Below are 26,569 nucleotides of genomic sequence, written 5' to 3'. Positions count from 1 at the left end.
GCTACATATCAATATACAGTAATATATAGCAATAGGAAGTGTTTCTGATGCTGAACCCAGGATATTTAACATAAAAATAATTTACTGCATTCAACTATATGTCACTACAGTGCCTCTTTAAAGCACATTTCCAGACATAGATCTAAAAATAATAGTGTTGATTCATTAAATGTCTGTAAATTTGCAGTGCGTAGACAGCCATTCTCATGTACCAGGGAGCAACTCCACCTGGAATTCCTGTTGGTGCCACTGGTAACACCGTGGGTGGTGAGGTTGGTTGACAATAACTTATTAATCATAAGTTCTTTCTTACGCTGCACACTTAGGAATCTGAAGTTTGAGGACAGAAACTCAAGCAGAAATGAAATTACTTGATATGACCACATGATTTGAAAGTCTTGAGACTGCAAAAAAAAAAAAAGTACAATTTTCACTCACTGCACATGTGCAAAAACACGGACAATCACATAAGCTCTAAAGCCGTCTCAGTCTCAAGTATCCCCAGATATTATGTTATTAAGTGTGGTGATGAAGCTTATGGTGAAGCAGGTGCTCCATAACAATGCAAATATATTGAGGAATTATGAACAATGCCATATTTATTCTACAGTAAAAGGTTGATATTAATTTATTACCACATAAAAAAATTGTTAATAGAGTCTGTGCAGTATTGTTTAAAGGCTGTGTACAGTACCACATGTTTATTAAAAGCAGAACCAACCAAACTAAATTCACACACACAAAAAAAAAATCCTCAACCATCCCCTAGTATATGCAGCTCTAGACTAATAAATAGGGAGATAAAAGGTACCAACAGACTGTGTGTGGCCACAAACAAGGCAAATGGCAACTCCCTTGATAAAGATACCAATAGAAAAAGGGAAAAACAAAAACACAAAGGCTAGTTTCATAAAAAGAAGTCTTTATAGCTGTTGTCTCTTATAGGTGGTGGCAGAATAGTAGATTGTGATGATGATGATAAGTGTTATACTATAATGGCTTACTGCTGTATATACAGTGGGTTGCAAAAGTATTCAGCCCCCTTGAAGTTTTCCACATTTTGTCACATTACTGCCACAAACATGCATCAATTTTCTTGGAATTCCACGTGAAAGACCAATACAAAGTGGTGTACATGTGAGATGTGGATCGAAAATCATACATCATTCCAAACATTTTTTACAAATAAATAACTGCAAAGTGGGGTGTGCGTAATTATTCGGCCCCCTGAGTCAATACTTTATAGAACCACCTTTTGCTGCAACTACAGCTGCCAGTCTTTTAGGGTATGTCTCTACCAGCTTTGCACATCTAGAGACTGAAATCCTTGCCCATTCCTCTTTGCAAAACAGCTCCAGCTCAGTCAGATTAGATGGACAGCGTTTGTGAACAGCAGTTTTCAGATCTTGCCACAGATTCTCGATTGGATTTAGATCTGGACTTTGACTGGGCCATTCTAACACATAGATATGTTTTGTTTTAAACCATTCCATTGTTGCCCTGGCTTTATGTTTAGGGTCATTGTCCTGCTGGAAGGTGAATCTCCGCCCCAGTCTCAAGTCTTTTACAGACTCCAAGAGGTTTTCTTCCAAGATTGCCCTGTATTTGGCTCCATCCATCTTCCCATCAACTCTGACCAGCTTCCCTGTCCCTGCTGAAGAGATGCACCCACCAAGCATGATGCTGCCACCACCATATTTGACAGTGGGGATGGTGTGTTCAGAGTGATGTGCAGTGTTAGTTTTCCGCCACACATAGCGTTTTGCATTTTGGCCAAAAAGTTCCATTTTGGTCTCATCTGACCAGAGCACCTTCTTCCACATGGTTGCTGTGTCCCCCACATGGCTTGTGGCAAACTGCAAACTGGACTTCTTGTGCTTTCTGTTAACAATGCCTTTCTTCTTGCCACTCTTCCATAAAGGCCAACTTTGTACAGTGCATAACTAATAGTTGTCCTATGGACAGAGTCTCCCACCGGAGCTGTAGATCTCTGCAGCTCGTCCAGAGTCACCATGGGCCTCTTGACTGCATTTCTGATCAGCGCTCTCCTTGTTCGGCCTGTGAGTTGGTGGACGGCCTTGTCTTGGTAGGTGTACAGTTGTGCCATACTCCTTCCATTTCTGAATGATCGCTTGAACAGTGCTCTGTGGAATGTTCAAGGCTTTGGAAATCTTTTTGTAGCCTAATCCTGCTTTAAATTTCTCAATAACTTGATCCCTGACCTGTCTTGTGTGTTCTTTGGACTTCACGGTGTTGTTGCTCCCAATATTCTCTTAGACAACCTCTGAGGCCCTCACAGAGCAGCTGTATTTGTACTGACATTATATTACACACAGGTGCACTCTATTTAGTCATTAGCACTCATCAGGCAGTGTCTATAGGCAACTGACTGCACTCAGATCAAAGGGGGCCAAATAATTATGCACACACCACTTTGCAGTTATTTATTTGTAAAAAAATGTTTGGAATCATGTATGATTTTCATTCCACTTCTCATGTGTACACCACTTTGTGTTGGTCTTTCATGTGTAATTCCAATAAAATTTATCATGTTTGTGGCAGTAATATGACAAAATGTGGAAAACTTCAAGGGGGCCGAATACTTTTGCAACCCACTGTAACTGGTATCAACTATTGTGATCATAAGACACTGATTATCATAGGTAAAAATGCAACTTTTATCAGCCATTATGGCACATGTGCTATGAGTATCACATGCTGATCTCCTTCAGTGAAGTCATAGTCTTATCCTGCCTACTAATATAAAAAAGCCCTACTCCCGTTCTAAGGTCAATTTTAAGGAAACTTATTTAGTATAGCCATAGCTATATAGTGGTGGGTTATGCTTTAGTGCCATGTATTGAGCCTTGTTAGTACATGTAGTCAGAGGGGGTCAACTAAACTCATTGTATTTATACATGTGTGTTGTGTAGCTAATTTAGTGACTAATTAACCACTTCAGCCTATCTGGACGAGTATTCTCGTTCAGATAGGCACAGCTAAAGGCAAACTGCATTCTCGTTCAGTTTGTAAGGGGCAGTGCCTGCGGGGTGCGAGGTTTTCTGTTAAGGTGATTGGGGAAGAGAAGCAAAGCTTCTCTGAACCAATTGCGGTGCCTGTAATGAACATTACCCCGATCAGGGGCCATGTCCATTCATAAGAATAAACATGTATAAACAGGAAAAAAAAACATAACAAACACTTCCTTATAAACCAAGGAGTGTTTATTGCCATCTAGTGGCAAAAAGTTACATTACGCTGCACAGATTTTTTATTAAAAAAAATTATAGTAATATACCCTCATGACATACATATTAAAAACAGCTAAGTCCCTAAGGCAACTATTTATGGATTATTATTTTTTTTGTTTGATTGGTAACTGGGGTGGGGGGGGGAGGGCTGGCTTTGGAAGTGATTTAATTATATTAATTTTAGTACATAATGGCTTACAATTGATGGGCCATAAAAAAACACAGAAAAAATACACCTTTGTTTCAAAATAATATATTGTTGCCATACATTGTACTAGGAACATAATTTAAATGTTGTGATAACCGGGACTAATGGGCAAATAAAATGGGTGGGTTTTATTTATAGTAGCATTGCTTATTTTAAAACTATAAGGGTTGGAATTGGAGAAATAGGGTATGTTTTCTTTTTTTTGTATTTGCCTTTAAATTGCATAGAAAATAAAGTAATTACTGAAAACAAGTATTGCTCACAAAAAGCGTAATTTGTGGTGAAAAAAACAAGATGTAGATCATTTACATGTGATGAGTAGTGATAAAGTTATTGGTGAATGAATGGGAGGAGCTCTGACAGAGGAAAATTGCTTCAGTCCTGAAGATGAAAACACCTGCAGGCTGAAGTGGTTATGATTTGATTTTAACTCATTGGTATTAGTCTAGACATTTGTGTTTTATACAATTTTTGCGGTTGGTTGTTTATTTAGTCTCTTTGTCGACACAAGTATCTAGAATACTATTTAATTAGTATTTAGACAGTGACTATTAGACCTTCCCCTGTTCTACTGTTGTTTTTTTGTTAGGTTAATACTATTTCCAGTGCCAGAGCAGGCAGAGAAATTGCAATTAAAATATCATATACTGTATTTTTACAATAATTGGAAACCGTCAATCCCTACATATTATGTAGTATGCACTTCCTGCATGCGTGTGATTAGGACATGTACATACACACATATTCACACATCTATATAAAGTATCATATTTGTCCTTTCATGAGTTTTGTAAATCACAACTTTTGCATATAAGCATTGGCAGCTTATGGCATACAAGTTTTGTTGAAATTGCTTCCAAAACTTGTTGTATTGATTCTGAGGTAATGTTTGACTGTGTACTGTGTAGCTTTCCGCAGGCATCTTATTATGTGCTTTTTTATTTTTCGCAGCGTTGGCGGAGCAACAACAACTACAAAGTTCATCTCAGCCAGAAACATTGATCTCTGCACAGAGATAAATGGAGCAGGAGCTTGTCCACAGTTGTTCTAAAAGGTTAGTGAACTATTTTAGATGTGTAATATTTGTAGAATAAATATGACTAGGATGTAATCTGTTATGCACAATTTTTAAATCTAGTTGAAAACCCAAATGAATAAGTCTGCAACAGCATGCTTGCTAGTGGATTAAGGAAATGATTCAAAGTGACATATACAGTGGCTTGCAAAAGTATTCGGCCCCCTTGAAGTTTTCCACATTTTGTCACATTACTGCCACAAACATGCATCAATTTTATTGGAATTTCACGTGAAAGACCAATACAAAGTGGTGTACATGTGAGAAGTGGATCGAAAATCATACATGATTCCAAACATTTTTTGCAAATCAATAACTGCAAAGTGGGGTGTGCGTAATTATTCAGCCTCTTTTTCTCTGAGTGCAGTCAGTTGCCCATAGACATTGCCTGATGAGTGCTAATAGCTAAATAGAGCGCACCTGTGTGTAATCTAATGTCAGTAAAAAATACAGCTGCTCTGTGAGGGCCTCAGAGGTTGTCTAAGATAATATTGGGAGCAACAACACCATGAAGTCCAAAGAACACACCAGACAGGTCAGGGATAAAGTTATTGAGAAATTTAAAAGCAGGCTTAGGCTGCAAAAGGATTTCCAAAGCCTTGAACATCCCACAGAGCACTGTTCAAACGATCATTCAGAAATGGAAGGAATATGGCACAACTGTAAACCTACCAAGACAAGGCCGTGTACCTAAACTCACAGGCCAAACAAGGAGAGCGCTGATCAGAAATGCAGTCGAGAGGCCCATGATGACTCTGGACGAACTGCAAAGATGTACAGCTCAGGTGGGGGAATCTGTCCATAGGACAACTATTAGTCATGCACTGCACAAAATTGGCCTTTATGGAAGAGTGGCAAGAAGAAAGCCATTGTTAACAGAAAAGCATAAGAAATCCTGTTTGCAGTTTGCCACAAGCCATGTGGGGGACACAGCAAACATGTGGAAGAAGGTGCCCTGGTCAGATGAGACCAAAACTGAACTTTTTGGCCAAAATGCAAAACGCTATGTGTGGCGGAAAACTAACACTGCACATCACTCTGAACACACCATCCCCACTGTCAAATATGGTGGTGGCAGTATCATGCTCTGGGGGTGCTTCTCTTCAGCAGGGACAGGGAAGCTGGTCAGAGTTGATAGGAAGATGGATGGAGCCAAATACAGGGCAATCTTGGAAGAAAACCTCTTGGAGTGTGCAAAAGACTTGAGACTGGGGCGGAGGTTCACCTTCCAGCAGAACAACGACCCTAAACATAAAGCCAGGGCAACAATGGAATGGTTTAAAACAAAACATATCCATGTGTTAGAATGGCCCAGTCAAAGTCCAGATCTAAATCCAATCGAGAATCTGTGGCAAGATCTGAAAACTGCTGTTCACAAACGCTGTCCATCTAATCTGACTGAACTGGAGCTGTTTTGCAGAGAAGAATGGGCAAGGATTTCAGCCTCTAGATGTGCAAAGCTGGTAGAGACATACCCTAAAAGACTGACAGCTGTAATTGCAGCAAAAGGTGGTTCTACAAACTATTGACTCAAGGGGGCTGAATAATTACGCACACACAACTTTGCAGGTATTTATTTATAAAAAAATGTTTGGAATCATGTATGATTTTCGTTCCACTTCTCACGTGTACACCACTTTGTATTGGTCTTTCACGTGGAATTCCAATAAAATTGATTCATGTTTGTGGCAGTAATGTGACAAAATGTGGAAAACTTCAAGGGGGCCGAATACTTTTGCAAGCCAATGTATGTTCTGCAAAACTATCTGAACCTTTGCCTTCAGGAACTGGTGTAATTCTCAGCAACAAGAGGAAGCAGAACAGCTTCTCACCCATTCCAGAACAGCTTCAGCTCAGAGATATTGCTGGATTTCCTTGCATGAATTGTCCGTCTCAAGTGCATACACAACATTTCAGCAGGATTAACGTCAGGACTCAACCATGACTCAAGCATTTCAAACCATTAATTGTATTCTACTTTAACTGTTCCTTGGCAGATCAGCTTGTGATTTTAGGGTCACTGTCATGCTGCATGACAGTTGAGCACAAGTTTATGCAGTTACCTTGTAATCTGTAGCAACATTTGCTGGTATACATATCATGGTTCTAGCAATAATGGAAAGTCGTCCCAGACCAAAGACAGCCAAGCAAGCCAAAATACAATAATGCTCATCGATGTTATGTTTTAAAACATTCAGGTCATTTATTTTTGTAAGAAGTCTCTATGCTATTATGCATTCTGAACCAGTTATTTTCCCAAGTATGATGAGTGTAATCTAGTGGTACAGATTCTGAAAAAGAAAAGCCAAAATCTCAAAAGTATAAAATGCTAATTACCTGAGTCATATCAGACCATAGCAAGGTTTACTGAAAGGATACTGGATTTGTTTTTGTGGAAATCTAATTGCATACCACATGCAGGGTGATGATCTTGGATTTATATAAAAAAAAGATTTAAAAAAGTTTCTTACTGTTTCATGTGACTGCAGACAAGGAGGGTCTGTTCACTAAGCCATAGTAAAATTAGTAAAATTGCCATGCACAGATAGCGCACACCAATTTTACTGGTATTTATACAACTAAAGTGGCACGTGTTGCACATCAGTACATGGGTGAGACTCACATTGCTATGGTAATGTACGCTATACAAGTAGCATAACGTTCATTACCATAGCAACACAAACATTACTAATGTACCACTGGTTGTGCTTCTTCCATAATGCACGCTACTGCAGTGGTATAAGTACTGGTAAAATTGCTGTACACTGCCTGTGCATGGCAGTTTTACTGTAGCTTAGTGAATTGACCACTCATTCACTAACCTTACTGCAAATCTTTGGAAGGTGCAATATCACCCAAGACATTTCTAAGAACTCATGCTGCCTAATATCAGTCATTCTTTTTTTTTTTCCAATTTAATCTAGGTCAGGATCTTTAAAGATCTTCTGCTCAGGAGAACCTTAGTAAATCATTGCTATAAAGTGTGCATTAATTAAGTGGTGGATTAGAAAAAAAGACTCTTGAAAGTTAAATATTCCTGAAATAGAGGTATGCTGACACTGATATGTAATTAGCAAAATACTTCTACTTTTACTTGGGACTTCTGTGGTCCAGATATAAATTAAATTACTATATTATAAATCATGCAAAGCTGAATATCAGCATGAAATAATGCAGAGAATATTAGCTCTAAAGACTTTATTTAAATTATGCACATTAACATAGTGTATCTGTGTGGTTTTAGCCTTTAATATTAGTAATATTTCACATTAAAGAGATACTTGGCAACAGTTCATTCTTCTCCACTTCCTTTATTTAGTTACGTTAAAAAAGAACTCTTAAGTTTAAACTGAATGCTTCACCAAATAAACTTCAGCCAAAAATGTGAAACAACAAGCAAATTATTAGTTATCTATAAGCACAGGTAGTCCCTGGTTAACAAACAATAAGGACTGTAGGTACATTCTTAAAGAGGAACTCCAGTTAAAACAATGTAATAAAAACTGTGCTTATTTTTTACAATAATTATGTATAAATGATTTAGTCAGTGTTTGCCCATTGCAAAATCTTTCCTCCCTGATTTACATTCTGACATGTATCACATGGTGACATTTTTACTGCTGGCAGGTGATGTCAGTGGAAGGAGTACTGTTTGCTTTTTTGGCAGTTTTAAACAGCTGCTATTTCCCACAATGTAACAAGGCTCCCACAGTGTGACGTCAGTACCTCAGTGCTGTGAGGCGCTGTGGGAGGGATTTCACCACAAAATCAGCCATACAGAGCCCCCTGATGATCCATTTGAGAAAAGGAATAGATTTCTCATGGGAAAGGAGGTATCGGCTACTGATTGGTTCCGGGTTCTCTTTAACCTGAATCTGTACATAAGTTGGAACACTGTGTCATCCATGCCCCAGTACCTTCTCTATGCCCCCAATTCCTTCAGTGTCCCCCTCTGTGTCACCTCTGTTCCCCTGTGCCTTCAGTGCCTCCCTCCACTGTGTCACCTCTGTCTCCCTGTGCCCTCAGTGTACTGCAGCAAAATGTAATTGCACTGCTTTAAAAAGGACTTTTGCAAAAAAAAAAAATTCAACTGTTCCCACATAAACAAATTTCACATTTTCAGGTCATTTGTATCGGTGGGTCAGTCAGTCGAGTGTTTGTAAGTCGAGGACTACCTGTATAAACAGAAAATCACTCTGATGCAGACTAACAGAATACAGTATAATCTCGTTATAATAAACTCTGATAAAGTAAACATTTGGGTATAGTAAACTACCTCCAGTTTGGATGCGGGTTTGAAGCTGAATAGCAGGACAAAGTGCTTTGTTTAACCATTTCAGTGATGTTCTGCTAAAAAAAATGTCTGGGATAGTAGCTTTCAGACTACTTTCAGACCCTGGAGAGGAGCAGGGTGGGTTGGACGTACTGTGCACCATACTCTCAATTTTCTAGCAGGGTAATTGTACCAATCAAAAAATCATTAACCACCTCAACTTTCTATATCCCCTTTTCCAAAGGAAAAAAAAAGTTGGTAAGATTCTAGTGATTGGCATAAAGTAGGGGTGAATGTAAAGGGGTAGATTATGGCTAGGTGGCAGGAAGTACATAGGTTAGGATTAGGCAATTGATGGGGAGATACAATGAAAACCTGAAGAACCAGAACATTGCCAAAATACTCACTGATATGTTTCACTAAAGAGTTATCTTTATCATACGGCCGAATGCTTTTTATTTAATATATTTTATAGCTATACTCTGTTAGCAGTACACATTTACCATTGAAGATTCAAATTGTAATATAAATGCATTTGTGCGTTTCATGTTTTATGTCTTGTTGAAAAGTTGTTTTTTAATTAAGGCTTTATTGCTTTCAAGATTACTCAAAGGTATCTGCAAATAAGTGTGATACTATCTTCCTATGGAGTATTTTAGCTGTGGGATATGGAATGTAACTGAGCTGTGATGGAGATGGCTGCCACCCAACACACCTCTTCTGTATTATTATAACTGTGATAACAGGTGGCTGCTGGCTGAACTGCTGCATGCTTCCTCCTAGTTAGCTATCTCTAGATGTGTGATCATCACTGCTCAAGAACACAGGTGCAAAGGCTTTCATCCATAAAAAGAGGAATGTTAAAGGCAGAATTCTGCATCCAAACGAAGTCAAGTATTTTTTTTTCTCATTTTTGAAGCTAGTAGTTTTTCAATTATACAGGTAACTTCGCACACACGTTAGATAATTGCAGGTTAAGTGATTCAGTGCACATCTAGTTTTTCTGCTAAGTGGAAGCATTAACCTGTTTTAAACAGGCAATTATTATTTTTTATTTAAGCACACTTAAAGCGGGAGGCAGGCACCTGTAGAAAGGGGGCTCTGGGTGCCCAGGCACCCTCCTTTTTAAAATCTTCAATAAAAAGGACCCTTTGGCCGTGCAAAATAAGTTCCGCTCCTGACCACGATAAGCTCTTCCCACCCGTAAGAAGCTCCGTCCCCAATTGGGACACTCTGGAGCAGCGGCTAAAATGTGTGTATCTTTGTTTGCATTCCAATGTTGTTACAATGTGTGTAAACACAGTATAACAAGTGAAAAGGAACTCTCTGTGAAGCTTTCTGTGCTTCAGACACACACACAGTTCATAATAGCTCATTATAAGATGTTAATATATAATAAAAAGCAGTCTGAATAAAATGACAGCTTTTAGGGCAAGATAAACTACACTTTGGAAACTTGTAATTTGTAAACAGACAATATTATTTCTGCACAAAAGCAAATATGATAACTGTATGAGTACTAAAAAGTAGGAAAACACATTTTTATTGAGTTATATCGGAGTTTCAGACCACTTTAACTCTGCATTTATTGACGTGTTTCCTGCATAGGTCTAATGCCAGGTTTATGTTGCTGTATATAATCGAGTGCCACATGACCATTTCATTCAATTCTAAACATTCTAACTTACAATTATCACATCTCATAACACCAAATCAGTTGTGTTGCACCTACAGTATATTATATTATACCTGTATTTAGAGTAATCTGTATTGCACAAGTTATGGTGTGTTCTACGTAATGTGAGAGTGTACACTGTTATATATTCAAAGTGGTTTACAATAATGCCTCAAACATAAACCAGTACATTTTCACACCCAAAACCTACCCTTCCTTAGCTTGCCAACTGCCCCTCAAAGTACACATGAACTGATCTAAAAAATTGCAAACCACATATACTGGTGTGTATTCTCTCTCACCTATAGACACTTATAGAGATGTGTTCGCTTGCAGATCTTCTGAATGTGTCCTATTCGCCCAGGTCCATGCACAAGCTCCTGTAAACTGGACATATGCGATCTCATGGCCACGCATACCTAGTGCACAGCAACAAGTACAAATGAACTGGGTATGCGTGAGCTGTCTACTGCACACGTGCAAAGATAGCATGTGCATGAGCACTTGTTTTCAATAAGCATTCACATTTGAGATCTGCGCATGTTCAGATGCTAACTATACATCAACTAAGGCATTTCTGTTCAAGCACCAGAAGAAGAGACGCTAAACCAAAGGAAAAGGGGAAACCAAGTAGAAACAGACACCTTTCCAGAGGTGTCCCTAAGTAAGTAAGTAAGAATACAAACCAGTACAAGTTGTGTGCTTTGACTTTAGCCACTCCATGACTCTTAACTCAACAACCCATCGATCCTGATGCCTATTTGTAACCTTCTGTCCCTTACAACTAAAGCTAACCTCTTACTCCTAATCAAAGTGTATACTCCCCCTCCTGCCAATTTTCTGGCAGATTTATCTGCCAGATCGAATATTTCCAACATGTCCGATCTGAATTTCGATCGATTTTTAGATTTTCTGATCATTTTTTTTTATCGTTTTTTATCGTTTTCTATTGATTTTCATTCAGTTCTATGGAAATCTATAAAAAAAAAGATTGAAAATCGAAATTCATATTGGACATGTTGGAAATAATCGATCTGGCAGGTAAATCTGCCAGAAAATTGTATGGGGTGTAGCTAGCATTGAGTGCCTGGCAATAACACAGTTGTGAGTCCATACATCAAATCAATACCCTAGGCTTCAGGTGCTGTTTCTTTGCATTAAATCAACCTGCTTCTATACTGTAGCTAAAAAATTTTCTGTGAATAAGCTGGGTAGAATTTGGTACCAGACAAATGTTACTTTGTTTTGTAACTGAACTCTGCACATATGTATAAATGTAAAAATAATTTCTGTAATTTGTGGTTCGTATTTTTACTAACTATGAAGAAAATAAGGGTGAATAGGTGACTGGTTAAAAAACACCAAGAAGACATAAGGTAAACATGATCTTTCTTATTTAATGGAAGGTTAACCATTTGGGGACCGGCTGCCTAACCCCTCTTAAGGACCAGACAAATTTGCATGCGGGGAGGGGGCGCATTTAGGCTGGTTCAGACAGTGTTGCTTGCTGATCTGTGTGTCCCCCCTGTAGCCAGATGTCTCCACTGTAGCAAGCAGCCTTTTCTCGCCTTCCAGGCTCCAGCGATGAGCCGCAGTGGACCCCTCCGCACTGGCCAGCATCCCTGCCCGTACTGCCGCTCAGTTCCGGGTCGCAGCTTGATGACGTCATCAAGCCGAGACCTGGTAAAGGAGTACTATCAAACTTAACCACTTTCTGTCTGTAGCACAAATCAAAATTGCAACAGCAGTCTGTGCGAAAACAGCATATCTTTCTGCTGTGCAGTGTAGCTTTTTTTTTTTTAAATTTACCTTATAGACGGCATCTGACACACTGACGGCGACGGGGAATGGGGCAGCTCATTACATGAGAGGGGATTCCTTTTTTACAGTGCGGCAGTGCATTATCCTACTTTCATGTTCCCCCACATCAGAGCGCACTATACAGCGAGTGACCCGCCGAAGCCTGCTATGAGGAGCAAGAGACAACCGCTCTCGCTCCTATTCTGCCCAGCCAATCCGCCCCAGAGGGAGACTGCCGTGTGTCGGGCTGCCTATGCTACGCAACGGCAAGCATAAGCTGGAGGAGGGCACGTCACTGCATCAGAAGCAGGAGCCGAAGGGAAGGATCATGACACGCCCTCCTCCAGCTTATGCTTGCCGTTGCGTAGCATAGGCAGCCCGACACAGGAGAAGTGTAGCTTGTCCAAAAGGCCTTACATTTTAAGGCCTTTTGGACATGCTAGGCCCCAAAACAAAAAAACAACCCTTTATGTCATGACCAAAAGGATCAGAACCACAAATCCAAGCAGAAAAAAGTAACTTGGTCACTGCTTGATCAAAAAAGAGCATGGTTACAGTGATGAGTGCTACTGACTTTTTAGATTGCAATCATATTCATACATCCAACCTTAACCCTAAGGGCTAGTTCACAGTGCTTAGTCAACTCAATGCCCATACAATTCTATGGGCCTATTCAAAGTACTGCATTGTAATGGACCACTGTGAATCCAGCCTTAGACTGCAAGATAATATTAACCTCCCTGGCGGTACGCAGTTGCAGTGGCTGCGTCCGCAAGAGGGATTTTTAAAATCAAAAATGTTTTTTATTTGTTAGCTAGCACTAGGCTAGCTAACTATGTGTCCCAAGTCCCCCGGCACCTCTCTGAGCCCCCTGATCGCCGCTGGCTATATTTACCCGTCCATGATCCCGCGAGAGATGCAGCTTCTCCATTCAGCTTCACTTGTCGCTATGGCGACGATCGGACATAACGTCATGACGTCATCGCCATCATGCGCAGTTTCGGTCCTCCCCATAGCGAAGCCTGGAGGTGAAGGCTGCGGCTGCGCCATCGCAGGATCCCTGGGGGGTATGCATTACCGCGGTGATCGGGGGCGATGGGGGGGGGAGGCACTTGGGCCACATGGTTAGCTAGCGAAGTGCTAGCTTAACAATATAAAGCACTTTTTATTTTTAAAAAATCCTCCCGGGGCCATGTGATCCACTGCGGCGGCTAGCCCGAACGTAGGTCGGGCTTCCCGCCAGGGAGGTTAAAAAAAGCCAAATGTCAGTCCCAGCTAGCTTGAATTGTGTTTAATAAATGTCTTGGCCAAATCTACATGTACTAAAGTCACATTAGTCAGTAGGGATTGTCATTGACATGCAAAAAAATTTGAGATGGCTGAGAATTATGCTAATGATTATGAAAATCTAAAATGTAAATGGACTAGTCAAGTCTTGCAGTGCAGTAACGTTTTGCATAATTCTGCAGCAACATAGAATTACTTTTATATTTCAAATAAAGTAGAAAGCTGGCCCTGAGCTCCACCCCCCAAAAAAAAAAAAACAGGAAAAGACATTTTTTCTTTTTCTTGTTTTTTTTTTAAGTAATAGTACTTTTTCAATTGCAGAGTGCTGATACGTTATTTGAAACAGAAGACAAAACATTATCTCTTAGGAGAAAACTTAGGATGAAAGGTGAATTGCATACGGCCTTACATGTTTTGGGCATTGCTCTTCAATATCCTAAAAATGTAGCATGTAAGACATTGCAAATAAATCGAACGCAAGTTCTAGCATGTAGTGTGCCTCCTAAGTTCCTGATAAATGTAATCCTGGAACACACTGTGAAACAGAGGTGATCTAGAGGGAGTGGAAAGAGCATCAAGGTGCAGGCACTTCAGTGCTGGGTATAGGTACATGGTCTTAGTAAAGTGGATACAGACACAAATAATAGGCTGAAGGGAAGTTTGCTCAGGGAGTAAAGGAGTTAAATTCATTAATGCATTACGTTTGCATTATTGATTAAGGGACATTTTGGGGATAATTTATTACATTTATATTCAAAGTGAACTTATCCTTTCTATTTAATTGAGCTTTTTTTAAGATTAAAAGAGAGATTGAAAGAACAGTTTATTCTGAACTTTCCTTATTGGAGCCATCATACACAATTCAGTAACTCTTAATGGTTGACAGTATAAATGTGATTACAGATATCCTCACAAATGGAACGTCAGCTGATACTTGATATATAGTGTAATAAATGTTCGTGCTAACAGTGGCAGCTTAAGAATAATGTGTATTGGATGCACACTGGCAACAATGCATCATTTCATTTATGGCTATTAGCAGTGATTTGGTAGATAATATATCAAAAACACAGTATGAAAAAATACAATACTGTGTTATAAACTGTCATATAAAAATATGGAAGGTGAAGAAAGTCAATGGTATAACACTATGCTTCCCACTAACACACAATATCTATATAATCAAGTGTTTAAAGTTCAACTCTAGGGAAATATTTTTATTTATCTCAGAGCAGGGATAAGGTCTCTGTCAGGTTGTTACTGCTGCATGTATCCCAATGTATCTCAATAGAGGAGAGTTTTTTGGTCACTTCCTGTTTCATTGACCTTCAGGGCTCTGAGCTATGCCCTGAATGATCATTTGGACAGGAAGTGAGGAACAGCAATACAAGCTTGTCAAAGGTTCTAACTCTATCAACCTTTTTAAAACATGTTTTGTTCTTTTTAATGTAGCTCTTTCACCTTATGGGGATATTTTTTTTTCATTTATGCTGTTTATTGGATTTTCAAGTACATAAGGAAGTAGCATATACAGAAATCCAAGATGATAATGCAAGAGATAGTATTGTAATACAAATACATACATCCTGCAATCATAGAGCATGCAGTATGATGCCAGTAAGGCACAGGCATTATTGCATCCAATGACAGTAACATAGGTAATAAAAATTCACTCTGGTAGAATGTTGGGTTATAATGTAACATAATATTTTTTCCTCCACATTGAACCGAGGCCATGCCAATGGAAGACTAGTACTATAAATCACCCCCCCCCACTAAAAAAAAGGAAAGTGAAACAAAACCGGATACCCATGAAAATAGCCATCTAGACCACAGAGAGAAGGGAGTATAGATTCCTGCTCTCATTCATTCACTTGGGGTAGAACAGGAAAGGAGCTAACAACTGCATATTAAAATTGAGTGTTTGGTACAACCAACAAAAAACAAAACCAAAAAAAACAAAAACTCAAGATAAATAAGTCATTTAAATTGGATTGGAGGGAAGGGACGCGGGCGGGGAGCGGTGACATAGAGGAGGGCGAGGATCGGCGAGACTGACAGTACAGCTGTAAACAGCCTGCTGGCGACACGCTGCGTGTCACTAGCACAGCTGTGTGATTTATGGGGCACAGCAGAGTGCAGGGGGGGAGCCTTGGGGGAAACAGGATAGCAACAGAGGCTGGACATTATATGCAGATCCAGCCTCTGTGTGCTAATAGGATTCAAACAAGCCACCTCGGGTTCTCTTTAAAAGGGATTTCCTGACAAGATGTGAATATATCACCTAGGAGAAAACTCAGGAGAAAAAGTGAATTGCATATGGGCCCCTGTGTGGAAATATTCATATCAAACATGTTCATCAAACACAATAATATGGCTAGTGCACTGCTACCAATTTAATGGCAGGTTTTTGAGTAGTGAACAGATCTATGTGCCTTAGTGTTTTTATGATTTATTGTTGATGCATTATTAGGGTAATGAATTGTATCCCCTATTTTCAATTAATGCAACTTTGCCGAATGTATCTGATGATATATTACATTTACTGTAGATATACATACACAAATAATACATGATTATCATCATCATCAATAAAGAAAATTTGCATTTGGGTAGCATACAGTATATTGGTTGTTATTGGTGCTTCCTAAGTGATTTAATTACCAGTACTGGTACCTGCAAGCCTTGTGAGTATAATTACTTCAACTCTTGTTGTTTGTGGCCATGATAATCCAATGCCATTGAATTACAAAACATTAGTTATAAGAGAAATCCATGAGCAGCTACTACTGTACATTGGGCTGCACACTCAGGTGTGCTCATTACACTAATATTCAAAAATCACACTCCACGCCAATATTATCCAATGTAGATATTTATTTCAGCTGTGCAATCAAGATACTTATCAGCTAGGGCCAGCTAGGTTGTACTGGGCTGTACTGATTGTAGCCTTAGAAGAGGGAGATAGTAGGATGCTTCATCCTCATGTGTGCAGGTCTTGCATCCCCTTGTTGTCCACCTAAGGTATATGCCAACTGGGCATAGACTGCTTTGTGAGAGAGCCTTTCAGGGAAATGTGGCCTGAGAAAAATAGAAAGGGAGTTAGGAAAGGAGCTACAAGAAGGGATAAGACAAGTGGCTCTGTAACATTTTGTTTGCACTAACTGTGTTTCATGTTGTCAACTTTCATCCTCAAACATTGGATGACACTTTTGCACTGCACTGTGTTCTGACAGAACCAGTGGTCACAATTCACTTGTTAAAACAAAAGACTGCATGGCAGGACCAAGTCTGTTCCCTTGTTCACTCACTTAAATGGTTTAGGTAGGGCAACGTTGCTTATAATGTGGTGAGGTTTGATGATTCAAAGCCATTCAATGTAATCTAGATGGAATGTTGTCTAAACATATAAATGCATTTATAAAGTAGAACAAGTAAATTATATTTTGGTAATATGGGTGAATTTATCTACATGTTGTCAATCAAAAAAAGCATTACACTGTGCAAATGTATCATTGTATTGTTATTACGTGGGCAGCATAAAAAGAAAAAGAAAGTGAAGCTTTTTATGTATTGTAGTTACGGTACCTTTTTAGTGCAGACTAAAATACAAAGAAAACAACATAATCAAAATACAATCATTTTATTTACTGGGAAGATTAACGTCTGGAAATGTTTTCCTTTAGACCTTACAGAAGGAAACACAAAGACATAAATCAAGTTTAATAGGGATAATGTGGGACAGGATCATTAGAGTGAAGTGCTTCATGTTCTTTCTAAATTAGTTACAACTGCATGTTGATGTATCCAGAATAAAAAATGGGATGTTCTGCCGGAATGTCAGCAAGGTAGCAAACAAACAGATTCCTTGCAGACTGATGTGCATTTAAATGAATTTGCTGGAGGATAAGCTAAAGGCATCAGACAGTGAACAGAAGGAAGAAGGGGTTCTGGATGATGCAAGTTGAATAAGCATCTAACAATGGAGCAATGCTAAATAATACATAAAGGGATGAGGATGTATGATTATTTTATGAACAATAAAACTCAGTAGAGATGAAATCTTCCTCAGACTTTCAAAAATCAACAATAAACTATTTACAATTTCTAGATTGTATAATCATATTTTAACTTGGTATCTTTTGAACAGAATGTACTCCAATGGAAAATATCAAATATCAAAAATTTGCACATTCACTGATATGCATAAAGCATTTCTTTGTGTAGCCCCACATAGCATTTCACAGGCTGGGTTCTGCTATTTTAGTGCTTCTACATTTTAATGTATCTATTGTGGGAGATGTTTTGAGAAACCTCTGCAAGTTTTATACTTAGTTTTGCTGCTATAGCCTATGGCATAGTAACTGAACCCTGAACTGTGATGGTAGTGACTGATAGAAAGTGAGGAGAACACCAGCACATACCGCTAAGGCTGCATCTGAAATGACCACCAGCTCAGTGTGCAGCACCTAAATAGATTTTCTGCACACTTCACATTCAATTCAGATGCAAATCATATGCAAATCTGCTACTACTTATTATGCAAACAGGAAACTCAGGAGGAGGGGCTGGGAGCAGCTAACCTGATAGTCACATAGTTACAAAGTTAAGAAAAGGTGGGGGGAAAGGCTGCGCATCCCTAAACACATGTTGCAATTGAATGGTTAATCGCACAGGCATACACCGCCTCTGCCAAACTGAAAAATGCATGCCCTGCATCCAAGACAAGTGCTAACATTTATTAAGCTAGGAGGAACACATTTTCTTTTTGCTTAGCTGCTCCCAAGGTTTTAAATTTAGGTTAGGTCACTTGCCCGGAGGTTTGCCTCACTGTGGCACAAGTGTCTAGTATAATATACTTTGCATGCAAACCATATTGGAAGCTAAAGTTCCTCCTAGCTTAATAAATGTTAGCACTTGTCTTGGATGCAGGGCATGCATTTTTCATGAAGAGTGTCTATGTGTTGTTACAAGATGTTCCATGCAGTGAGAGCAGTAAGAGGCATCCCGACATCCCTTTAGATGTACATGTTTTGTTATACTGATTCTGCAGGCTCTGAATCTGCTTTGAATCTGTCTATTAGTCTTTCTTAACATTCTATTTAATTGCCACAGCTTAGATTAACCTTCAAGAAACTTTGCACATGCCATGCTTAGGTTATTTTCTGTTCTAGCTCCTACATATCTTCAAACAGGTACACAAGAGGTTAAACAGACACACAGCTTAAGGTATTCAGGGGATGCCGGTTTTGTTCTGATCTCGCTCTGCTGCTGCCTGGGGGGTTGAAAAGCTTTTCCTGCTGGTGAAGGCTGTGGGTCCTATCAGATTCCAACATTCAGACTTGCAGAAGACAGGGGCTGTTTCTATTGGCTCCCTGCTCCTGTCAGTCAAAACTATCACTACTTCTTCTTGTGAGTCACGCTCCCAGCACAGTCTCCTTGCACAGATACCGCATTATTTTCACCACTTCAAAGCAGAGGGTATTGCTTTGTGGCTTTACCGCTTTTTGTAGGCTTTATGAATTGACATTTACTGACATGTATTTGATGTATTTACCTCACAGGTCGGTAATTTACCTCACTGCTTGGTAATTTCAGCTTTTCATATGGTAACAGCTTTAATGAATTGACATTTTCCTAAGTGCTCGGTAAAGTCAGCTATTTTCTGCATTACTGAATGCGGTAATGCTTTATGAATCGACCCCTTTATAGCATAACTATAACTTTTAATTTTAGAGGGAATTTTAATCCAACTTGCTTACCCTTAGATTGTGAGCCTATTTAGCAGGGCCCTCTACTCCACCATCCTATGTACTCAGTGACATGTCTGCTATATTTATTCCTACATTGCAATCTGCGCACTGTTTACTGTTACATCCCTACAATAATGTCAGAAACACCTGATCTGCTGCATTCTTCTTCAGAGTCTATGGCTAAAAGCACTGGAGGCAGAGGATTAGCAGGATAGCCAGGCAACTAGTATGGCTTAAAAGGAAATATGGTAAATATGGCAGCTGCCATATCCCTCTCTCTTCAGTTGTCCTTAAACATAGTTCAATGTTGTAACGTCTCCCCTATCTAGTGCACAGCGCTAGACTTCTATAAATTAAGTTTAATAATATGACTTGATGAATAGATGTCTTTTTTCAACCAAACTAACTATGTAACTATGTAATAATGATACCTCTGCTTAAAGGATTACTTAAGTCAAACTGAAAAAATGACTTTTACTCACCAGGGGCATCCCTCAGCCCCCGAAGCTGGATGGTGCCCTCGCAGACCCGCTCCGACTGTCCTGTCCCCGCCGGCAGCTACTTCCAGGTTCGGCGACAGCCGCCGACAGACTGGCAAAGCAGCTGATTTTCCGCGTTCCCTGCCGCTATTATCACCCTCTATGCTGCTATAGCGTATATATATATATGCGCTATAGCAGCATAGAGGGTGATAATAGCGGCAGGGAACGCGGAAAATCAGCCGCGTTCCCAGCCTGTCGGCGGCTGTCACCGAACCCGGAAGTAGCCGCCGGCGGGGACAGGACGGTCGAAGCGGGGCTGCGAGGGCACCATCCAGCTTCGGGGGCTGAGGGATGCCTCAGGTGAGTAAAAGTCATTTTTTCAGTTTGACTTAAAGGGATACTGTAGGGGGTCGGGGGGAAATGAGCTGAACTTACCCGGGGCTTCTAATGGTCCCCCGCAGACATCCTGTGCCCACGCAGCCAGTCACCGATGCTCCGGCCCCGCCTCCAGTTCACTTCTGGAATTTCTGACTTTAAAGTCAGAAAACCACTGCGCCTGCGTTGCCGTGTCCTCGCTCCCGCTGATGTCACCAGGAGTGTACTGCGCAGACACAGACCATACTGGGCCTGCGCTGTGCGCTCTTGATGACATCAGCAGGATCGAGGAAACGGCAACGCAGGCGCAGTGGTTTTCTGACTTAAAAGTCAGAAATTCCAGAAGTGAACCGAAGGCGGGGCCTGAGCATCGGTGAGTGGCTGCGCGGGCACAGGACGTCTGCAGGGGACCATTAGAAGCCCCAGGTAAGTTCAGCTCATTTTCCCCCGACCCCCCTACAGTATCCCTTTAAGTATTCCTTTAAGAACCTAGTGGTTATGGCTTTCTGTAGTTTGACTGGGTAGCCTGTATTGCGGCTCCCACAAACCATATGCACAAAATCATGCATATCCGCACCTTGCAATGAATAATGCCAAAACAATCTGGAATAAAGGTGGCTGTATATCAGGCGACCTGGCGGCCCGATCGACCAACCGATTCAATTAATATAATTGGATCAGATGAAAATTACTGCCGCCACGAGCATGCCCGATCAACGTTGTGACGAATTTTGGGCAATAACTGGTCACATATATAGACTGGAAATGCTACAAGATGTAGGGCTGACATGCTCAATTGGGTGCACGGCGGTAATGGTGTGCGATATCAGGAAGTGCGATGAACACGACAGCAGCCCTGGTGCTGTCCCCCCTAATGTAAAATGTGCCCCCCCCCCCCGGTGCCCCGTGCAGTATACTTTACCTGTTGGTGTACGCCGCTGGCTCCCTGCTCCATCCACATATACACCCCCCATGTGTTTGCCGGTGTATATGTGGGGGCATGTGTGATGTCACACAGGTACCCACATTACGTCAAAAACCACAAGGGGCGCATTTATGGGAAGCAGTGTGGAAACAGAGCCAGCAGCGGACACCTACCGGTAAAGTATATTGCACAGGACACTGGAGAGCACATTTTACATTGGGGGACAGGGCTGGGGGTTGTGAGGTGGTAGATCCTGCACCACAAGGCCGATTTCAGAGAGATTTCATGCTGAAATAGATTGGAAATCGGCCTGTGGTGTATGGGAGGCAAAACAGATCTCTCTGTGATCAGATTCAATCAGAAATATCTATCTCTTGTTCAATCTGCTCTTAACTGTTTTCAAGCACAATGGCTAAGTGGCTATCACTCTTGCCTTGCAGTGCTGGGGTTCGGATTTCAACCACGTCACTGTTTGCATGTGTTTGTATGTTCCTACTGCTTGAATTACCCCTGGACACTCTCTCTAAAATTTCAAAATCATACTAAAATTCTTGATTACCTCCTGAAAACTAGTTTCAGATTATGCAAGGGGAATTAGACTATGGTAAGGATCAGGGCAGGGCCGAGGCATAGGCTGGAGAGGCTCCAGCCTCAGGGCGCAGTGTAGGAGGGGGCGCACAATTCATTCAGTTGTCATTCCTAATTGTGTATGAAGCAGAAAGAAATAAGAAAAGGGGATACATAGCAGTGACTGCAAGCCAGATAACTAGATATTAAGGTGTTGGGGAGGTTGTGGGCCCTGTGGCCCTCTTAGTCTAATAGCAATCAGTGTGTGATGGCTGGGATGCGAGGGATGGAGGGGCGCACTTTGGTGTCTCAGCCTTGGATGCTGGAGGATCTTGTCCCTGCTCTGGTAAGGATTAAACTGTGAGCTCCTCTGAAGTACACTATAGTTACTGTTCATTATTTATTAGTTATATACTGCTTTATTAATTGAACTCTGAAGCACAGCAGAAGATGTTAACACTATACAAATGCTTAATAAAAAAAACTACAGATTGTTAAAATAAAATTATATTAATGCAGAGTTTTGATATGGAAGGGATTGTTTCTTTTTTTGCACAGCTAAACTAAAGATGCTTGAATCTGACACTAAATGATTCAGTTAGTTCATTTGAACTCAGCATCTCAGCTACAGGAACGTGAAGACCATGAAAATGGAAAACATGAAAAAAAGCAAAGATACATTCGGCTTGATGCAGTTCCAGCTATTGCTAGCATTAGTTGCAAAGATAACTGAAGAAGCCGACAATCAGGCGTAAGTATTTTTGCCCAATGCAATTAAGAAATGTAGTGCCATTCAGATCTCTTTCTGCATGGCCGACTGATAAAATAGCTTGCCTGATAATAATTCTGGCTGTTCTAAAGAACCAGCGATTTTATTTACTGATTTAGTTAGTGTTGTCAGATTAATGTAGTGTTGTTTAATGTTCCAAGTGAGTGCAGAGTTTATCACCTTCTCTAACCTGGTAATAAGCTATATACCTCGGCTCAAGATGGTGACTTATTTTGCACTAAAGGATGTTTAAAATTTTAAAACCGTTTTAAAGAATGCAGACCTTATTATTAACATGGACTGCAACAAACACAATTGCTAACTCCCAGCCAGAGCAATTTCCTGCCTTTATCTGGTCAGCAGACGCCAGTCAGCCAATCAGGTGTACTGTTATACACCCTTTGCCTTGTTTGTTGCAGTTAGCACTCAGTTTAGAGGCAGTGGGGGTGAGTTCCCTGGAGGTGAGAGGTCTGAAACTAGCCCGCACTTCCCTCTAGGTATCGCGCGGTGGTTTGGGGGCCCCAGCCAGTGAGAGAGACTGGGTCCCCCGGTTGTCGTGTGGACCAGTGTCTGTGATTTTGAATTTCTTTTTAGCGGCTTCTGAGATGTGTTTGATGGGTGGGTGGTTGGGGAGGGGACCGTGTGGGAGATGTGCCTGCATGGGGCGTCCCTGTAACCGATGCAGTCTGCGATTGCGTCCCGCCGAAGCCTCTCACCTGAATGCTAATTTATGCAATTCCTGCTAGATTTGGTACAGCAGGCAGAGGGTGCTCTATCTGGGAGTTAGCAATTGTATTTGTTGCATTTAGCATTCAGTTTAGAGGCCGTGGGGGTGAGTTCCCTGGAGGTGAGAGGTCCGGGGCTTGCCCGCACTTCCCTCTAGGTATCGCATGGTGGTTTGGGGGCCCCAGCCAGTGAGAGAGACTGGGGCCCCCCGCTGTCGTGCAGACCAGTGGTGTTATATTGACATGGACAACAGTGTTTTGGAAAGGAGAAGGATTTCTGCCTTTCTGTTTCAGAGCACTGTCCCATGCCAAGAACCATGTGACCTGGTATTGTTCCAATAAAATGTTTTTAATAAAATGTATTAAATGTATTAAAAAACATATAGAGAGATTTTTTTTAATTTTTTTTTAAACCAAAAAATAAAATAATTAAAAAAGTGTTTAAAGTAAACCTGATGCTGAGCAGAAAGAACGTATTGAGCCTTCCCAGGCCTCGCTTTATCCCGTTGTTCCAGCGCTGTTTCCTTTTCAAGGGATTCAACCTACTAGGTTGATTATCTCTTCATAATTCCTCGGGCAGCCTTTGGAAGTACTTACACCCACAAGTACTTCCGAAGACTAGTGCATCCATACTGCACAAACACGAGTCCAGGTGTATACAGCACATGTGCGAGTCCTGGCTGTGGGCATGTGTGGTATGGATGTGCCCGCCTTCAGAAGCACTCAGAGATGTGAGAACTTCCAAAAGCTGTCCAGGAGGGCCAAAGAGGTATTCAGTCACAGAACTTCACCAGGGAATGACACTGAAATGACAAGATGGAGCAAGGACAAGCAAGTCTCCACGCTATCCAGAGCATTCCCTCTACATCGGTATCTAACCTGGAGTCAGCTTCCTCACTTCAGGTTTGCTTCAAGGGTTAGTAAAGCAGCAGGCAAAGAGTTTATGCTTGGTGCTAAAGAAAGTATGTCACAAGCAATAGCAATCACTAACCAATATGACTGCAGGCAGCATCCTAATATTAAAGTCATTGGGCCATATGCCATTCTCTTTTTCACCTGAGTTTTCACCTAGGAGATAATTTTTCATCTTTGATTTTAAATAACTTTCCAGTACTTTTCAACTAAAAAAGTACCAAAAAGTTGGGGAAAAAGTACTATCGAAATTATTTTAACCATTTTCTTGCCTTCTGTGGGCTTAAAAGGCATTTTATTGACAAGTTTAAAAATAACACCTAGGAGAAAACACAGGTGAAAAGGTGAATTGCATATGGCCCATTATGTTTAATGCACCAGGTGAATTAGGGTTCGAGAAGTCAGTTTAAGCATCCAATCAGTGGTAACTGGATCTACCAGTAAAGTGTGCCTGATGCAGGGCAATAGTGTAGTCACATGAAGTGAGTTGTTGACACTTAACACTAGAATTGCTTCAAGCCTCTAGTATAAAAAATTAGATTATGTTGCCCTCTGTATTAAAACCAAGATGTTTCACAGTGGTTTGTGCACATACTTGATATATAATACTTCCTCTACTAAAGTAAATGATAAAGATTAGTGATATATTTTGGCAACTTGCAAAATATATGTACTGTCTGTAACATTCAGAAATGAGCTGTATAATACTTAAAAATCTTCTAAAGTACAAAAGGACGTTTTGCAAAGGTTATCCACTTTTAAAAAGAGACCTGCATAAAGAAAGAGGGCAATGTATCAGCAAGCCATTAGAATTATGGTTATTACAATGAAAATGGCTTTGATACTAAATGGAAGAAACTCATTCTAATTTAAATTGATTTGTCTGAAAAAAAATGTCTGACAATAAAATAAGTGTAATGCAAAGTTTAAACAATTGATTTTAGAGCTAACCTTTGTAAAAAATGTGACACATAGTTTTAATGCATATACTTGTAAAGCAATCACTCTATTGACTTCCCTGATCTCTGTTTTCTTAATAATTTATGGACTTTATTCTTTCTAATGGATGTTCAGCAACTTGGGCACAGGAAGCCTGTTGCCTGCATTTGTTTCCCAGTGTATGTGACAATGACTGTTGGATACCCTGGCACATTTCACCTACTTCCAACTGTTAATATATAGTTATATAGAAGTTTTTTTTTTTTTTATTGCACAGATTTTCTGGTCAAATCTGCCACATGATTGAACGTGTTTTCTGGTCAAATCTGCCACGTGATTGAACGTGTTTTTTGGTCAAATCTGCCCACATGATTGAACATATTTTCTGGGCAAATCTGCTCACGTTATGCATATTTTCTTGAGAAAACCTCCACAATTATGTGAATTTTCTGGGGAAAGGGTCACCAACTTGGGCCCACTGTCTTTGCGTTGCACTTTTAAAAGGAACCCGAGGTGAGAATAATATTGAGGCTGCCATATTTATCTCCTTTTAAGCAATACCAGTTGCCTGGCTGCTGTGCTGGTCCTTTGCCTCTAATTTTTTCAACCATAGACCCTGAACAAGCATACAGCAGGTCAGGGGTTTCTTACAATATTGTCAGAACTGACAAGATTAGCTGCATGCTTGTTTCTGGTGTAATTCAGTTCACTATTGCAGACAAATAGGTCAGCAGGACTGCCAGGAAACTAGTATTGTTTAAAAGGAAATAAATGTGGCAGCCTCCATATCACTCTCACCTCGGGTTCACTTTAAATTACAGTTAGTTCTGCCCTCATCTGGCCATGGCCACACCCATTTCTTTGCCGTGGTGCGCTTTGTTATGGCCACACCCATTCATCAGCTACCCCAGAAATTGTCCAGGACCTGCATAGCACCCCCCCAAAAAAAATCCTGGAGCCGCCATTGATGAAAACTGTGCTGGTCAGTTTATATAGGACTCAGATGCCCCACTTTCTTTCTTTCATTCTATGATTCTTTTCTTTATTTCTTCTTTTTTAGTTGGAATTAGTAGTATGCAACAGTGGTTCGGAGTAGCTGATGAGATGTTGTGGTGTCTGAAGGATGAGAAACCCATGCTTGCAATATCCTTTAAGCATCAGGATGGTTAAGGTGTTTGTTGCCATTCTAACTTGATGTTGCACTTTTAACTAGTGCATATGGTTTGTATGGCTGGTATTGTGCTGTAATCTTTTTTTTTTGCATCTGTCATCAACAATTTTCAAAATAAAAACTTTAAATAAAATAGTTTATATTGTTAATTTCTTTGGGCAGCACTAACAAATACTTCTCACATATGAGGGTCTAGGCTCCACTAATCCTGTCACCAGTATCACACAACCAAAGATGGTGAAACTTGGCCAATGGGAACAATGATGGAGGAAAACACACAATTTAATGACTCAGTTTGAAATCAGATTCCATCCAAATATTAAAAAAAACATGCAAGATCATAGCTAGAAATCATGCCCCTTCCACTTGTGAAACTTCAATG

The 26,569-nt window shown here is 40.4% G+C and overlaps 1 long non-coding RNA gene across 3 annotated transcripts; it reads left to right on the top strand.

The window, feature by feature from the left end:
• The first annotated feature begins 216 nt into the window (after window positions 1-216).
• LOC137561382 (uncharacterized) lies at window positions 217-26,282 on the top strand. Of its 3 annotated transcripts, none has more exons than XR_011029994.1 (5): window positions 217-272; window positions 4,411-4,513; window positions 10,819-11,146; window positions 22,230-22,422; window positions 26,077-26,282. It is a non-coding gene; the product is annotated as an uncharacterized lncRNA (long non-coding RNA). The 3 variants fall into 3 exon arrangements; XR_011029992.1 differs by having other exon boundaries at window positions 10,819-11,150; XR_011029993.1 differs by lacking the exon at window positions 10,819-11,146.
• The last annotated feature ends 287 nt before the right edge of the window (window positions 26,283-26,569 follow it).

Source organism: Hyperolius riggenbachi, chromosome 3 (genome assembly GCF_040937935.1).
Source record: "Hyperolius riggenbachi isolate aHypRig1 chromosome 3, aHypRig1.pri, whole genome shotgun sequence".
NCBI classification, from domain to species: Eukaryota; Metazoa; Chordata; class Amphibia; order Anura; family Hyperoliidae; genus Hyperolius; species Hyperolius riggenbachi.
Note: the sequence above shows the minus strand (reverse complement) of the source record. Positions and strands in the feature narration are given on the sequence as shown.